Source organism: Macadamia integrifolia, chromosome 14 (assembly GCF_013358625.1).
Source record: "Macadamia integrifolia cultivar HAES 741 chromosome 14, SCU_Mint_v3, whole genome shotgun sequence".
Taxonomy (NCBI): Eukaryota; Viridiplantae; Streptophyta; class Magnoliopsida; order Proteales; family Proteaceae; genus Macadamia; species Macadamia integrifolia.
The window spans coordinates 32,278,350-32,296,894 of record NC_056570.1 but is presented as its reverse complement, the minus strand read 5'-3'; the positions used below and the strand labels follow the sequence as shown (position 1 = coordinate 32,296,894).

Genomic DNA, 18,545 nt, shown 5'->3' with positions numbered 1-18,545 from the left:
ATTACCCTCTCAACGAGGACCTTAGACAAACCCTAATGCATCCTCCTGAGTTTGGCATAAAGCTTTGGAGACACCTGAGAACAAGCATATTAGTCAAAAGAATTAAGAATCAGTTCAACAAGAAGTATTTTGATAATCACATAGTCATATGGGACGGGAAGTCAGAGGGAGGCATCTCTGTCTACTCTATGCTCCAAAAACTAAGGAATACTGGGACGGGTCGTACTGGGATATGACCAACCTGGGAATCCACTGAAGGGTCTAATAGCCATTCAAAGAGGCCCCCTCACAACAATAGAAGTCTCAACCTAAGATGAGGAGGCAACACCTACTCGAGACCAAATAGGAGGGGGAGCCACATGTTGTGCCCTCCACTGAAAGAACATCAATAAAAAAAGAGAAGAATTTGAAACATGGAAAAAATGTTCAAAAAAGGAAACATACTAGTGGCCCCTTGGGGCCTAAAGGAGCACAAGTGGTCTCCTCCTCAAATAAGGCCTCATAATCCTTGCTATCATCCAATATAGAGTCATCCCACACCCCTGCAGCCCAGATCTCTACCTGACTCTCGGGGAGATGCTCCAGGTCAAGCATGGTCAATGGGGGGAAACAAGGAGGAGAGTGTACAGTAGAATCAGACCACTGAGGCGTAACACACTCCCCCAAATACTAGGCATAACCCAAATACCCCTGAATAGCACCCGACTCTTTGTCAAGCGCTTGGCCTGAGCAAACTCATCAAGGAAGAAGGATTGGAAACCTCAGAACAGCCTCCAATTGACCTGCAAAATAAAGAAGAAGTAAGTATAGTACAAAGCAAAGAAAAAACTTGATACTAGATTGTGACTTACCTCTATAAGATCATCTAGAAGAAAACAATGAGTGGTCTCGGCGGGACAACATTGGTTCCTTGATACCCGACTATCTTCCCATTTGCTTGCCATAGGGAAGGGCAAACTCAAAGGGTCCTTCAACACAGGGGCAAAGATCTCTAGATGCTCATAGCACCAAGGCTGAATTGAGATATCACAGGTAAGGATGTGCAATGAAAGAAAAGAGTAAAGAACAAAAAGAAATGCAAAGTTACCTGAAGAATATAGCCTGCCCCCTTAAGGCCCCTATATATGCCAATAGGTCTAGGGTCCGCTGAAGATATGCATAGGCAGCCCCGCCCCAATCCCAAGAGTCCACCTCCTGAATGTTTTGAAAGAGGGCAGCCAGGTGAATATCTACATGTAGGTAACAATGTGGGGAGACAGTTCTTGGGGTGGGTAGAAGTTCCCCAATTCCTCTGGGTCCTCTGCTTCCAGTCCATACTGTCGGTTGATGTAAGTTGGAAAGTAAAAGGATGTATGAGTCAATCCCATTAACCTGACATAGTTCCATCCAAGGATCTTCATTAGAAAATCCTCTTGTGGCCACTATAGGCGCCTCCATGCAATATCTCATGTAGTTCTTCCTTGTAGGTACTCTTCCTAATAAATGATAAGCTCGAATTTTAAGACTTCCCTCTTGTCTTGGTAGCAAAGAATTCCAAATTGGCATCCATTTAACGGCTTGGTCAGCTTCATTTTCTCAAGTAGCCAAAGTTGGAAAATAGTAGGATTTGATCAAGTCCAAATCTATGGCTATGGCTCATGTTATCAAATCCCTTAAGGGTCTCTGCAAGGACCATGGGGATCATATCACCTCCTTCCTTGAATTGATTTTCTATCAAAACAAGTGGTGCACCACGTCTAAGAGTCTGGAGAACATAACAAGCTATTATGCAAAGTAGATAGGCATCTTGTGATCTTTGCTAATGGATTCCTCCCAGTGATAGATACTGAATGAAGATCCTAGCCCCTTTCAGAATGTCAATCTTCCTATATCTAATGAACTGCTTCATTTCCTCCTTTTCCCATCCGAAGAAGACCTGAATTTTCTCCGAGTAATCTTTCTTCAAAGACGGTTGAATTAACCTACCCTTAGGTGGAGAGCATACAAACTCGAAACTCTTTAAGAGTTGGGCAGATTTAAACCAACCAAAACCGAAATACATGGAGATCAGTATCCCAGTGTTGAGACTCTTGTTGGATTAAATTGTGATGTAATTCTACACACCCTATTTGACTGAGCATCGTCATACTTATAGATTCCAACAGTCCTGGTGCTGTAATGTTTATATACAAGGTCCTTTTTCTCAACGTATTGTCCAAAGTGTCCATGAATTTTCCTACAACCAACATAAACAAAGAAGAGATGTCATTTTTTAAAGTGTCACTCGTTAGCTATTGACACAACCAAATCTTTACCACTATTGCATCAAAATCTCTCTCTTTTTTTTTTTGTTACTAATCAAAGATGGGGAATGAACTAACTTTGATTTACTAGTTCTAGGAGCTTTGAGGGTAGCGGCCCAAGATCTCTCCCTTCTCCCCCTTGGGGGAAGGAAAAAGACTCTTGTATTCGGCCCTCTCTCCTCTTTTTCTCTTTCTTTAGGGAGTGGAGTGTCGTGTGTGCTTTCCTGCAAGCCCCACACCGTCGTATCGTTGCTTGGAGATATGTGGAGGTCTATATCGCAGGAGTGTAAAGTTTATCATTGAGACAGGGATTTGATGATGGTCTAATACAGGGGATTGGGATCATGCAAAAAGGGGGTTTGGAGTCACCACCTAGGATTATTGGCTTAGGACCTGAGAGTGGGCCCAATTCCTAAGAAAAGGGCACGAAAGTTTGTCTGGTCTAGAGATTCAGTGTAAGTGTCAGGTTGTAGAGTTGGGAAGGTGTTAGGCACCCAATCTACCTGGTTCAACCGGTCTTCCTACTAGATGCTTAAGAACAAACATTTTTCACAAGTATTCCTATTCTGTATGCATGGCTAAGTTATCACACATATATACATGGACTGAATTTAAATAACTATGTACACTAAAACAAAGTCAGTTTAAAGTCTACATTATGACAATTCGGTTAAGAAATTATAACTGAACTTAACCCCTATTTTGGGTCAAGAGGGGTGGACCCCTAATTCGTACTGGCACGGACTGTCTTTTGGATTCTCCTAGCTCAGGGTAAGATGGTCTTGACCTCCAACTTCCTTTCTCAAGAGATATTAATTGGACAGAGTTCCGACTAGGAATGGTTACTTTCAGATTTTGACTGCAGTATTGATTCAGTAGAGCTTCCGCTAGGGATGGGCTACTTCTGAGTTTTGGCTGAGGGTACGAGCCACGACCTCCCTCCCGCGATACGCCCATAGGGCTGTCAGAGAAGGCCCACAGAGCTTCCGCTAGGATGAGCTATTTTTGAATTTTGGCCGAGGTGGCACTCCGGCAGAGCTTCTGCTGGGAATAGGCTATTCTCTAGGGATTGAGGAACTTTAAGGCCTAAAGATCTGAAGAACACTTCGGATCTTATAAAGATCTCTCTAAAGACTTGATGAACCTCAAAACTAGGAGGGAGACTAAGAGGAAACTTTTTCCACACAAAAACTCACTCAAAGAAGGCAAGGGATTAAAGAATTTCAAAGGCCCGAAGAACACTTCGAAGATCCGAAGACCACTTCAGATCTTATGAAGATCTCTCTGAAGATTTGAAAAACCTCAAGGGGGGAGAGGAGGAGAGAGGGTAGAGCTTCTCTACTATGGATGCTTCTAGGAGGCTTGAGCTTTTTTGGTGTGTAAATCCAAAGGGAGGGGGTATTTATAGAATTTTTGAACCAATAGGGAGGAAAGGGGAATTTTCTTAGACAACGGGGGAAAAAATTGTTTTTCTAAACCAATGGGGAAAGTATAAAATTTTGGACCTATGGGATGGAAGGTGATTTTCTTTGACCAATAGGGAAAAGGTAAAATTTTTGGGCCAATAAGGTAAAAAGATTATTTTTTAGGCCAATTGGAGGTTGCGGTGAAGGGTATGCTAGCGGGATAGTGTAAAGTGGATAAGTGGGTGAAGAGAATCTCTTCACCAAACTGACTATTTGAATGGGCTGGTGGCACAAGAGGCTGGGTAGGGGTGCACGGGGCTTGTATGGGTGCACAGGGCAAGCTGGGGGTGCATGGGGGTGGCTGGTAGAGGCGTATGGGACAGGCAAGGTGAGCACTGCAGGCTGGTAGGCAGGGGCGTGAGGGATACGCACAGGGCACATTGGGGCTGGTATACATGGGGTGAACGCGCAGAAGGGTTGGCGGGTGTGTGAGGCACGCAGGCGGGGGCATGAGGCATGTGCGTGGGGGCATGCATCACTAGTAGGTGGGGCATGAGGCATGTGTGGAGGGCACTCGAGGCATGCAAATGGGGGTGTACAACATTGGTAGGCGGAGGCGGGAGGCATGTGCGACGGGTTTGAGAGGCATGTGAGTAGGGGCATGTGGCATTGGCAGGCAGGGGCAAGAGGCCTGTGCGGTGGGTGCACGAGGCATGCATGCAGGGGTGGCTGGTAGGGCTGTGCGATGGCATGCGAGATAGGCAGGGCTGTGCATGGGGCAATCAGGGCTTTGCGTGGGGCAGGTAGGGTTGTGCACACGCAAAAGTGTGATTTTCCAGGAAAGATTGTGGGAGATCCGATTGCCCGATTTTGACGTACCATATATTGTTGGAATCATGATTCCAAGTACTATCATCCATATGGTCATTTTGATCGGATTCCTTCATATATAAAAATTCTCAATTGGGCCCTCTTTTCTCTCACATGGGAGTTTTGGGATATTGGATGAGTAGGGGATGTTTCTGGGTTAGATTACCTTAACCAATTATCATCTCTATCGATCAAAATAAGAAGTCACATCCAAGATCTGTAATTAATCATAGTCGAAGGAGGATAACAAAATTAGGTGTCTATGGAATGCCCCACTTTGGCCGAGTCCTGTGCCAATAGGCGAAGGGCAAAGAAAAGAACGACCACATCTTGTCACTCAGAGCATGTACTGTCGTATTTTGCTCATTAATGACGGAGTTGGGTAATATCTACTTAAAGTTTAAGACTTACCTAGGCTGCTGATTGTAGGAAAGGAATTTGCTGCTCTTCCAATCCTGGAAAAGATGTTAGTACTTGATCTTTGTCTTTTCATGCTGGACTTCCGTGTGCCAGTCTAGGGAATTTGGTCTCTAGGCAGGGTCTTTCGACCCAATCTTGGCTATCTAGGACTGTCGATTACAAGAAAGAAATTTGTTTCAATCTCGCAAAAGAAAAATATATGATTTTGGAATTTTCCTTGGCTACGCTTCCATGTGCCAGCTTAGGGAATTAATCAATGAGATTGGGCCACTTGGGGCCGGGCCAATGAGATTGTTTCTTTTCTTGATTTCTTTTGTGTCCCTTGATTGGGATACTTGAATTTGAACCAAAAGATTGGAGTCTTGAATTTTGGCTTTTTGATTTGGGATCTAGATCTTTACTTTTGATTTGAACTCTTGCTCTTTGCTTTGGATTTAGAATCTTACTCTTTGCTTTTGATTTTTACTTTCTCCCTTTTGTTTTTTTTTTACTATAATTAATGGGATTTGACTTTCACCTTCCCTTTTCATGTGATACAATTTTCATCTACCACACAAATTTGCTTTATATTTCACCTTCCCTTTGATTTTGACCTTCTACTTCTATGTGATATAATTTTTATCTACCACAAGAAATTATTTTGAATTTGGCATTTTGTGGTAAGAATCCTTAATTTGCACCTTAGAATTGGAATCTCAATTTTTCTTTGAGAAAATGAAATTTTTACCCATAAAATGGTCCCCCCTCCTGTTCATTCCCCATTCCAATTTTTCTGAGTTAGGAATGATTTGTGAGCGAGTGAGCTCGGATTTTTGAATCTCGTTGAAGATTTGAAGCTTTTTGCACTTTTTTGGGTTTCTTCAAATTTTTTTCGAAGATCTTCAAGTTTTCCCTTGAAGTTCTTCATCATCTCCTTGAAGATCTTCATAGTTCTTGAAGAAGGAGTCATTTGGAGAATTTGACATCCTTTTGGGTTTTTTTGCAAATTGTGAAACTTCTTGGGGTTTCTTGTAATTTTAGGAAATATGGCTGAGAGTAGAAAGAGAAATATAGAGATCCAACTAGATGGTCGCCGGAATTCTTCTCAAGGGGAAGAGAGTCCTGCGGATTGGTACACTGGACAAAACTTCATGGGACTCAGGATCACCTTTGCAACTCAGTATGGGGCACATGGGTAAGTCCTTGCATTTTATTCATTTCTCCTTATTCATTTATTTTTGTGTTGTTTTTTACTTTTTATTATTATTATTATGATAATTATTATTTTATTTTTATCCTAGAAGCATGATGGGGGAGTACTACCGACCTTGGCTAGATATGGTCATCCGAATATAGCTCGAGATTGGTATAAGATGCTCCCCTGTAGAGTGAAGGAGTTAGTTAACTCATCTTACTTGATTCGATTGGCTTCTATAGAGACTAGGAAGTTCAGCTCGGCATTGGCAAGGACCCTGATGGAGTGGTGGTGGCTGAGCACTCACTTCTTTCATCTTCTTACTGGCGAGATTACTATTACACCTCTATGCTTCTATGTTCTGATGAGCATACCATTTGGAGGGAGACCCTTGTCTTTTCCTGAGACTCTGACAGCACAAGAGTTCACGGATCTAACGGGCATTGATATCCAAGACGACCAGAAAGATATCGGTTTAGGCGAGATTAGTGCTCGTTGGTGGAGGTCAGACCTGCAGGTGAACCCTAGTAATATTGCGTAGGTGACCCGTTCTTTCCTTCTATTTACTATGGGTTAGTGCCTCTTTAGTGACCTCCAAGGTGGGGTGGACATTTGCATGGTTGCTTTCTTTCAAAATATTCGGGAAGTGGACACCGGGGATTGGGGCAGGGCTGCTTATGCATACTTTCTACGGACTCTAGACCTACTATCATATGGAGACCGAGGTCTTAAGGGAATGGGCTATATCCTTCAGGTAATCTCTCATCCTTGTACCCATTTCTTTTCATTTGGTTTTATTTCCTCACTTTGATTTTTCAAATCAGCCCTGGTGTTATGAGCATTTGAAGATTATGGCTCCCATACTGAAAAATCCTTGAACATCGCCCTTTCCTATAGCCACGAGATGGGGAGATAGCTGAGTACTCAGGGGTCAGCGCCATCCTCTAGGGACCACTTCTCATTCTCTCTTAAACGGTCTTACAGAGGTAAGCCACGCTTGTCATTAAATTTCCTTTTATCCTGTGCTATACTTACTTTTTCTTGAATTTGCAGGTCACTTGGAGACCATTCCAGCCTCTTACGCTCCTAGACCTTGATGAAGTTACTCAGGCTAGATACTTATCAAAGAACCGAGTCCTTTTCAGGGGTTTATAGGGCCATGCTAGGTATTCAGGAGAGAGAGTTATACCCCAATGGTATGATTCTAATACACGCTTCTCTCCTTGTCTTCCTCCACCAACCACACATTATCCAGAGTGCATTCCTACAGATCAGATCGAGAGACTGGCCGATGAAACATGGGATGGTTCATTCCTAGACCAGGATAGGGGTTACAAGACCTTCCTTGAGGAAGAGACGATATGCACCCATTTTGGACTTGATGGTCCAGTGGTATGTTGCTCTTCCTTGAGTATCACTTTCATGCTTCAATTTCTTTTTGTTTGGCCTTGATTGATGTTCTTTCAAGGGAGAACACGATGTGCAAACCCTTCTACTGTTCAATCACATGTTGGTGCTACTGGTCCATCCCAAGCTGGACCTTCTACTAGTGCGGGTGGTGTAGACACCCAATTTTGTCACCCTCCTTCGGCTATGATGAAATGTGGACCTTGGACTCGACTTTCGACTTTCGATCAATAGAGATGATGATTTTCTAAGAGAATCCAGAAACGTCCCCCACCTATTTGAAAACCCTGGAAACCCTCGTGCGGGAGAGAAGAAGGTCTAAATTTTGACTTTTTATATACGAAGGGATCTGGTCAAAATGACCGTACAGATGGATAGTGCTTAGAAATACGATTCTAACGATATATAGCTTGTCAAGATCAATCCGTCGGATCTCTCACAATCATCCCTAGAAAATTATTTTTTCATACATATGCCGCACACATTGGAAACCTACTGGAAACTTGAAAAAATCCCTACCTACCCAAATACCCCAAATTTATCCCCTACTTGGAAACCCTGGAAACCCCTACGTGGGAGAGAGAAAGTCCAAATTTTGAATTTTCATATATGAAAGAATCCGGTCAAGATGACTATATGGATGGATAGTACTCAAAAATACAATTTCAATGATATATGGTACGCCAAAATCAGACCATCGGATCTCCCGCGATTGTCACCAGAAAAATCCATATTCATCAGCACGTTGGCCAGCAGCCCTACCTGCAGGAGTGCTGTGCGCACTAGCAGGACAGCCTGCACATCCTCATGCACGCACCCCCACCAGCAGCACTTGTGGCCCAGCCTACCTCACACGTGCTGTCACACCCCGTTCACCCTGAACCGGAGCGGTGACCGAGTTAACACCGGTTAACCCAAACCTGCCAGGATCATCAGATACTGTATTCCACCACAGCATACACACACTAACATAAGTCCATCAGATCAGCGGAAGACTAAGTTTTACCTGTGAATAAATCCCATATACTTGATACCCGAATTATGATACAATAATTATATACATTTGGGCCCGAAGGCATGATATATACACAAAAAGAATATGATTCAAATACCAAGTATATACAGGAAATCATCAAAAACCATCAGAGCACATAGCTCGGCTCGGTTTCAAGGCTGGAGCTCAGCTCGACATCAGGGGTTGTGCCCAGCTATGCATCACATAGAAGAGCTCAGCTCGGCCTCGGAAGTGGAGCTCAGCACGGCCTCCAAGGTGGAGCTCAGCTCGGCCTCAGAACTGCTATCCCGCAGCACAGCTCTCGCACAAGCAGTCAGCGCCGTGCTCTAACTCCTCAGGGGTCCACCAGTCCTCTTCAGCAAACTCGACTGTGGGACCCACCCCATGCTCCTCAGATGTATGACCTACAAAATCATCTAAAAAGGGGGTGTACACGTGGGATGAGCTCACTAGCCCAGTAAGTAGAAAGATGGACCACACACAACAGTCCACACATCACAACACATCATATGCACTACATGCCATGCTATAGATTTTAAATCACATCCACCTAAGCAACATTACTAAGTCTTTGGTTTTAGTGCTACTACAACCACAGTGCGCGTATACTCCGGGTACGAGCCGCGAACTCCCTCCCGCGATACGCCCATAGGGCTGTTGGAGAAGGCCCACCGTGAGTACTCGGAAAAGTAAAGACAATGCCGTCCACCGGCTCTCAACATAAATGTAAATGACTGAAAATAAAAGTGCTGACTCCAGCAATTTAAAAGCAGTACGATTGGCCCTCTTGAATGTACCACCGGGGTTGCCGACTGTCCTACATGACTCGTCGGGCGTAATGCCTAACCGCCACAGTGTCCGACAACCGCGACCCCTGCTTCCCCCCAAATGGCAACCCAACACCTTAACCCCTGTTGGGAAGGGTCGTAGCACGGGATGGTGAGAATCCTAATACCGCATGCTCCTATATGACAATAGTACGACTGCATAGTGCCTCCGTGTCCCATTCCACGGGCCACCAATGCGTTCGTTTCCAAGCCGACTACGGCATCTAGTCTATCAATGCATTATGCATCATAATGTCCACATTTAATCATATAAACATCTCATTCAATTGGCATTTGAAAAGTAAACAAAGCATATATGCATATCAATGTGTGGAATGACTAATCTATATAGCATATTCATGATGACATGACTAGATTAGATATAGTTATATGAATGCCAAACAAATGCCTTGAAACAAGGCCAAACGTCCTCTCTCCACTTACTTGTAGCGTACAAGGATTCCCGTTCGGTACGGGTGAGATCCGGAGCGAATCGGGTAGGATTTGGTGAACCTAACATAATTGAGCGGGGTTAGTACTTCACCATTTTAGAATCAAAATTAATGAAATCCGATGTCAAAATCGTGTTTAGAACGTCAAAAGAAGGTCACACGTCCGATTTGGGTTCGATCGGACATAAGGATTACCTTCGGGGCCACACGGGTGGGTCAGACAGGTGGGCTGTCTACCCACCGGTTTTACCCACCGGTTTTGGACCGGCGGGTAGGGGCCCACCGGTAGTACCCGCCGGTTGGGCCAGGGACCCTTTGCTAAGACCGGCGGGTAGGTACCCGCCGGTTGTACCCGCCGGTTGGGCCCAAAGGCCCCCCTGCCTTCTCAGGTGGGTACCCACAGGAGGGTAGGAGCCCACCGGTTGTACCCACCGGTCTTGGCGGAAAAGACACTGTTTCTTTCCCATTTTCTCCATTCTTTGGGGAATCAAATGGGGCTTTTCCCCACCCATTCTTCACACCCTCAAGGTCCTATAGGATGGTTCTAACCTAGATCTAGGTTAGATTCAAGTGAGGGAAAACCATCTTACCTTCTTTGCTCAAGAACGACTTCAAACCCTCCAATCACTTCAAACTCACAATGTTCTTCTACCTTGTCAATATCTCTTCAAATCCTTCAAGATCAACACATAAATCATCTATTAAACCTTAGATTCATCATTTCAAAGGGTATTTACAAGATCTCAAGAAACCATACTCGAATCAAGGGTTTAAAGCTTGGGTATGGTGAATGTTCACAAAACCCAACTTTTCTTACCTCCAACTGTAGATCTAGAGTTGAAGATCACTCTCCCGGCACCGGAATGGGAAGATCGGGCTTCGGCGCCGCTGAAATCCCTCTTTTCTTCCTCTTCCTTCTCTTACTTTCTTCTTCCCTTTCTTTTCTCTCTCCTCTTTACTTTTCTCACCAACGTACGAGGGTAATAAATGGAAAGAAAAGAAAATCATAAAGCCTTATATACCATTCCTAATTAAGTGAATAGTGCACTTGGATGGGTCACTCAGGTGGGTGCACCCACCTGTCCTACCCACCTGAGAGCCAAAACTTGGGTTTTTGACCGGGTTCGGACCTCGGCGTGAACCCCACCCCAGGCATACGATGTAGCATACGTATATACCTTAAAATACGGATATAATACCTGTTTTATCCGTACATAGCCTTATGGTAGGTGCACGTACACGGTTTGGGCACTCCCGTCTCTTCTGGCACTGGCTCGGACTTGTCGGGCCAGCCGGTGTTTAAGGTCACCCGTGCCATCATAGCCCATAAGGAACCTGCTCTAATTTCCTCTGGCTCGGTTCCTGCATGGTTAAACCGGTTCAACCGCGAAATCAGACCGGGTTTAAGAAGCGGGGTATTACATTACCCCCCCTTCTGAAAAATTTCGTCCTCGAAATTGCGTACCTGGTTGATAAAAAAGATGAGGGTACTTGGCTCGCATTTCTTCTTCTACCTCCCAAGATGCTTCTTCAAGTGAATGATCAGTCCATCGCACCTTTACATAGGAAATGGAGCGGTTGTGAAGGGTTTTCACCTTACGGTCCAAAATTTCAGCTGGCTGTTCTGTATAGGTCATATCAGCTTCTAGGTACTCTGGTTCCACGGGTAGTACATGAGATGGATCATGCACGTACTTCTTCAGCATGGATACATGGAATACATTGTGAACATCCCCAAGCGAAGGTGGCAGAGCAAGCATGTAGGCTACTGAGCCAACCCGGGATAAGATCTCAAATGGTCCAATGTATCTTGGGCTCAACTTCCCCTTTCTGTGAAACCTTTGCAACCCTTTAGTAGGAGAGATCTTGAGAAATACCTTTTCTCCTGGCTGAAATTCAATATCCTTCCTGTGGGTGTCCGCATAGCTCTTTTGACGGGACTGAGCTGCTTTAATCCGTTCTCTAATAACGTCGACTTTGTCACAAGTCATTTGTATCATCTCAGGTCCTAACATTCGACGTTCACCTACCTCATCCCAATACAAAGGAGTTCTGCACTTTCTGCCATATAACGCCTCATATGGAGCCATCCCAATTGTGGCTTGGTAACTGTTGTTATATGCGAACTCCATAAGAGGTATATATTCTTCCCAACTGCCACTCATCTCCATTGCACATGCCCTGAGCATGTCTTCTAATATCTGTATGGTTCGCTCCGACTGACCATCCGTCTGTGGGTGAAAAGCTGTACTCAAATTCAGTTGCGATCCCAAGGCACGCTGTAAGCTTTTCCAAAATCTAGAAGTGAACCTTGGGTCCCTATCTGAAACAATGCTCACTGGCACTCCATGTAAGCACACTATGTTGTCCATGCAAAGTTGTGCTAGTTTGGTCATGGAGAACTTGGTCTTGATAGGAATGAAATGAGTAGTCTTGGTAAGCCGATCCACAATCACCCATATCGCATCCATTCCCTTAGGTGTACTTGGTAGTCCGGTGACGAAGTCCATTGTAATCCTTTCCCACTTCCATTCTGGTACTGGGAGTGGCTGAAGGGTACCATAAGGTCGATGCCTCTCAGCTTTCACTTTCTGGCAGGTAAGACAAGTTGCCACATACAAAGCTATGGTGAATTTCATGTTTGGCCACCAGTAACTTTGTTTGAGGTCTTTGTACATTTTGGTACTTCCTGGGTGGAGTGAGTACTCGGAGCTATGTGCTTCTCTCACTATCTTATCTTGTATATCCAAATCATCGGGTACACACAATCTGTCTCGAAACATCAATGCCCCATCATTGGCTAAAGTAAAATCTGGGTCGTTCATTGTTTGGTCTTGAACCTTAACTCTGATCTGCTGCAATTCAGATCTAAAGGTTGCTTCCTTATCACCTCTTGCCTAATTGCCGGATGCACCTGTAGAGCCGACAAGGATACTGTCAACCATTTAAGGTTTTCTGGTTGAGGTTCAAGCTCTAAGGTTGCCCCTTCATACAAGAGGGTTTCATCCATTAGCATCGCCTCTTGCACAAGTGGTGAGCTGACTGCTAAGTATGAGAGCGACACAGTCTGTGTCTTCCGACTCAATGCATCTGCCACTAAATTAGCCTTGCCGGGATGATACTGAATATCATAGTCATAATCCTTCATGAGTTCAAGCCATCTTCTCTGTCTCATGGTCAAATCCTTCTGGGTGAAGAAGTATTTCAGGCTTTTGTGGTCACTGTATATCTCACACTTCTCCCCATACAAATAATGTCGCCAGATCTTAAGGGCAAAAATGACTGCGGCTAGTTCCAAGTCATGAGTGGGGTAATTCTTCTCATATTCCTTTAGTTGTCGGGATGCATACGCTATTACCTTACCGCGTTGCATGAGAACACAACCCAAACCAACTTTGGAAGCATCGGTATAAACTGTCATTCCACCTGTGCCTTCAGGAATAGTCAGCACAGGGGCAGTCACCAACTTTCTTTCAATTCCTGGAAGCTCTTCTCACATTCCTCTGCCCAGTCGAATTTCACACCCTTTTTAGTCAACTTGGTCATTGGTGCTGAGATCCGAGCAAAATTCTCGATGAAACGCCGTTAGTATCCAGCCAAACCCAAGAAGCTTCTAATTTCAGTAACATTCTTGGGGCTTTCCCATTCCACTACTGCTTTCACCTTAGCAGGATCTACTTCGATTCCGGCTTTAAACACTACGTGCCCCAGGAATCCAACTTGTTCAAGCCAGAATTCACACTTGCTGTACTTGGCAAACAACTGTTGATCTCTCAACCTCTGTAACACCATTCTCAAGTGTTGAGTGTGCTCCTCCTCGGTCTTGGAGTAGATCAAGATATCGTCAATAAAAACAATTACCCATTTTTCGAGCACATCCTGAAATACCCGATTCATTAGATCCATGAATGCTGCCGGTGCATTGGTTAACCCGAAGGACAACACCAGGAACTCATAATGACCGTATCGAGTCCTAAATGCTGTTTTGGGTATATCACTACTCTTTATCTTGAGCTGATAATAGCCGGACCGAAGGTCTATCTTCGAAAATACCCTGGCTCCTTGCAACTGATCAAATAAATCATCAATGCGTGGCAATGGATACCGGTTCTTAATGGTTAGCTTATTCAACTCCCGGTAATCTATGCACATACGCAAGCTACCATCCTTTTTCTTGACAAACAACACCGGGGCACCCCAAGGTGAAACACTCGGGCGAATAAACCCCTTTTCCAATAGTTCCTGCAACTGCATCTGCAACTCATTCAATTCAGCTGGTGCCATCCTATATGGAGCCTTAGATACTGGAGCTGCTCCAGGAGTCAAGTCTATGGCAAACTCCAACTCCCTATCAGGTGGTAAGTGCATCAGCTCATCTGGGAAAACATCGGGAAACTCTTTGACCACCTTTACTTCTTCTAGAGGTGTAACTCTTGCATCAACATCGAGTACCGAGGCTATGAAACCCTGACATCCACTTTCTAGCAACCTTACCGCTTGAAGAGTGGAGACAAGGACCTTCCTCACCCTTTTCATTGTATCTGCTCGGTATACCCACTCTTTCCCTTCGTCATCTGTTACCTTAATCAGCCTTTCCGCACAGATCACATTAGCTCGATGAGCCGACAACCAATCCATACCCAATATAACATCAAAATTCTGCATATTAAATTTAATGAGTTGTGCATCAAAGTTATTCCCACTAATCTCCACTGGGCACGGCCCATACACTTCCTTCAACTGTGCAATTTTACCAGTAGGCATACTAACAATCATTCCATGGTCTAGGATCCTGGGTGACATCCCAAGTTTCCCTACAAATCTCTTACATGCGAATGAATGAATAGCTCCTGAATCAAATAAAACATAGGCTGGTATGCCCGATATGGGTAGGATACCTAGTATAACAATGTATATAATTTCAGCACGTCATCAATATTAATCATAATGAACTTCTTAATTTAAAATGTACCTGCTACAACTTCTGTACTAGCCTCAGCTTCCTCGGCCGATAGAGCATACATCCTTCCCTGCGGTTGATTCCCTCGAGGTAAGGGAGGTCGGTACGTAGAGGGCTGACTGGAGGGCAAGGCTGGTCGGGCCCGACAGTCTTTCGCATAATGCCCATAGGAATGGCAGTTGAAGCAACGAATCTGAGACGTCGGAACTGGAGCGGGCCCCCTCTGCACTTGACCCGTTGCAGATGGAGGTCGAGGTGGCCTTGGAGCCGTAGGTGCCACACTAGTGTTCGGGCGAAAAGAGGTAGAACCTGAACCACCAACTGGCCTAGGAGGGTAGCCAGATGGCCTATAGGGCTGCCTATACATAGGCCCTGAACTATATGATCCGCGGTATGCTTTGGAGGAATTTCCCACATCTGGGAATGGATTTGTTCTCTTCCACAGTCCAGGAGTGAGGGACTGTTCACCCTTTTGCTTATCTTCCATGGTCTTGGCCTTCTGTACAATCTGGCCATATTCGGTCAAATCCAAGACTTCAAGCACAGACCCAATAGATGCTTTTAGGCCTTTTAGGAACCTTGCTGCCTTCTCTTCAGCTGTTCGCATATGCCTTGGGGCAAAATGGAACAAACTCTCGAATTATTGTTGGTACTCAAGGACAATCTTACCTCCTTGAGTTAAGGCCATGAACTCAGTCTCCTTTCGGTCTCTGAAACTACGCGGATAATGGTTATCCAAGAACAACTCCTTGAACTGCTCCCAAGTAGGTTCTGGATGAGCAGCCATCAATATAGGTTTGGAGGCTTGCCACCAAGAATTTGCCTCTTTCTTGAGTTGCAACCCAGCACAAATAAGTTTCTGGGCATCCGTGCACTCAAGCACCTCAAATATCTTCTCTAATTCTTGGATCCATTGATCCGGTTCCAGAGGATCACTCCCCACCTTAGAGAATACCGGTGGTAAGTTCCTCTTGAATGACTCCACTACCCTTGACGTATTACTCGTCGTCGGGAAGTTAGGAGCATAGACAGGATAGTAGGAGTATGGAGGAGGCATCCCATGCTGAGGAATACCGAATGGTGGGATTGGAGGTGTACCCACCACTTGTGGTCCCGTTCTCGACCCTACAGGTGGGTCCTACGGAGTGAGTACTCGGGGCGGTTGACCCGGTTGAGAAAAATCCAACTGTTGCTGGATGGCAGTCATAAATGCTTGCTGTTGCTGAAGCATTTGTTGCTGGAAAGCTTGTTGGGACTGCTGGATTATAGTAGCAACATCTCCCGGTGTGATAACCGGTGGAGGGTCCGGGAGTGCAGTCATAGGTGGGTCCCCATGTGCCCCACCCTGACCAAGGGTCTCTGGAGGTAGTGGAGGTGAGGTATGCCCCACAGAACGGGACCCCCTGGGATTTTGTGGTCGACCGACCCGACGAGGACCCCGCGAGGTACCTCGGGCATTACTACCGGATCTAGTACGTACCATCGTATCCCTGTACCTGGAACACATCACACACCATATTGGTTAAACACCGTAAAATTGATTTCGGCACACAATCATATGCCATCCCATGTGGTGTTGTAGTGTATGATAGCCTGTAAATAATCGCAGCTAAATTCCAAGATACAGGCAAAGTCCCCAACAGACATGCTAATGGTCCCACCTGACCATAGCATATTAATCATAGGAATAATATCCATAGTGACAATCAATGCAATCATACTAGGAGGAGAGAAGGGAAAAAAAGAAAAGAAGAAAAATTTTCAAAATTTCCCAACTGTCATAACCGGTGGGCTGCACCGGCGGGTAGGGGCCCGCCAGTTGTACCCACCGGTCTTGCCCGTGTTAAAACACGAACAGGGCCCTACAGACCCTGTTCTGTCTTGTCTCTTTCCCCATCTCCTTTTTCTTTCTTCCTTTCTTCCTTGGGCGATCTTGGAGGTCTCATCGGCGCTTCTACTCGCGAGTCTACTCACCCACTCGGCGCTTTAGAGAAGAGTCAACTCACCCTCATTCAAGTAAGTTCCTCCTTCTTCCTTTTTCAGAATTTCCATTTGTATAGAATGCATGAATAACGTTTACTTTCTAGGCTTCCTTTCCATATTTTTCACCATAGAATAGTATTACCATGTGATTGTGATGCTTCTACTGTGGTCATTTGTAGTTTATAGGAATTTTATCTCTTCATTTGGAGAAAACCCCAATTTGTGCCCTAGGTTTCCAAATTTTGGGGTTTCTTAAATTTTTTTATCCTTTTCTCCAATTGATGATTCCCTTGTGATGCATTTCACTTGTTTTGTGCTTGATATGCTTTAGATTTCATGAATCATCCATTATGCTTGGAATCCCCATGTATTTCCATGAAAATCCCTATTTTTGGCATTGGTTTCCTTGATTTTCATCCCATACTTGTATTCATGGAACTCCATAGTCTATTTGGGTATGTTCTTACACTTTCATGATCCCGCTACTATGGCATATTTCGTCTTAGTCCTATGGTTTCCGGTTGTTCTCCATTATGTTCGAATTTGCGCATTGAACTTGAATCCCCTCGTGTTATATATGCTCCTTGCTTTTGCTGTCATTTTACTGTTTTGGCATGTTTCTCTACGTCGTAAACTACCGTGCTTCATGTCATAGATTTCCTATCATTCCTAGATTGTTGCCGTTCCCGTTTTGCATGAATTGGGTTTTGGATTTCCCCTTTTTTTTAATGCTGCTGTGTCTTCCTTTCTGTACTAATCCTTACTTTCTTTTCTTATTGCCAGGATGTCGTCACGCACCGGCAAAGGACCATCTTCCTCTGGCGTTAGACGCAAGACCACCGCTTCTAAGAGGAAGAGTGCGGAGACCAGCTCTTCAGCTCCTCGCACAGGGAGACCCGCACCTGCCCAGTCTGACCCTTCAGACTATGACGAGGAGCACTTCCTCAGTGCAGAGGCCGCAGCCAACTGGCCCAACTTCCTGAAGGGGTCAGTGTTGATGGAGAAGACCGTGGTAGTCGAGGACTTCCACAAGGCTAGGCTTCAGGAGAGGTTCTCAGCATTGGGCTGGGACTCTATTCTTCAGGTAGACCGACCGTGCTACGAGCAGCTCGTCCGTCGGTTCTATTGTAACCTACAGGTGTCGTATCCGTACGGGGAGTTCACCATCAGCAGCTTGGTGAAGGGAGTGGACATCCAGCTGACGGTAGGCACCTTGGCCAGTATCTTGGGTATATCGGCGGTGGGACACCGATACTACAGTCCCCCCAGGGGTAGGCCTCAGGGACCGTTCATGAGCCTGGCGACACCGGACTTCATCTACGAGACCATCTACGACAGCAGCAGTCGCCTGGAGTCCGAGACATCCTTCTACCCTGAGGTTCGTCTATTCGCCCGGTTGATCCAGTTCAACCTGCTTCCCAGAGGAGGTCATCGGAACCAGGTGGGTTTCATGGCGGCTTTCATCGCATTTTGCATCTTCACGGCCGCAGAGGGAGGCGGGGAGCACTTGTGCCTCCCCTACATTATTCTCAGAACGATGGAGCACCACACTTCCCACCCAGAGGATGGAGGATTCCCTTACGGCAGGATCCTCATTAGGATCTTCGAGTTCTTCGGGGTGGATTTGAGCGGTGAGGAGGGGAAGACTCCGGCTGATAGGTTCGACCGGAGAAACCTCCTGAAGATGGGTCTTCAGACCCTCATGGATTCACCTCCGAGATCAGGAGCTCAGAGAGGTAGGGGTAGGAG

The 18,545-nt window shown here is 45.3% G+C and overlaps 1 pseudogene; it reads left to right on the top strand.

The window, feature by feature from the left end:
• The window catches only part of LOC122060845, a 97,132-nt pseudogene that overhangs the window by 20,330 nt on the left and 58,257 nt on the right, over nt 1-18,545 (top strand).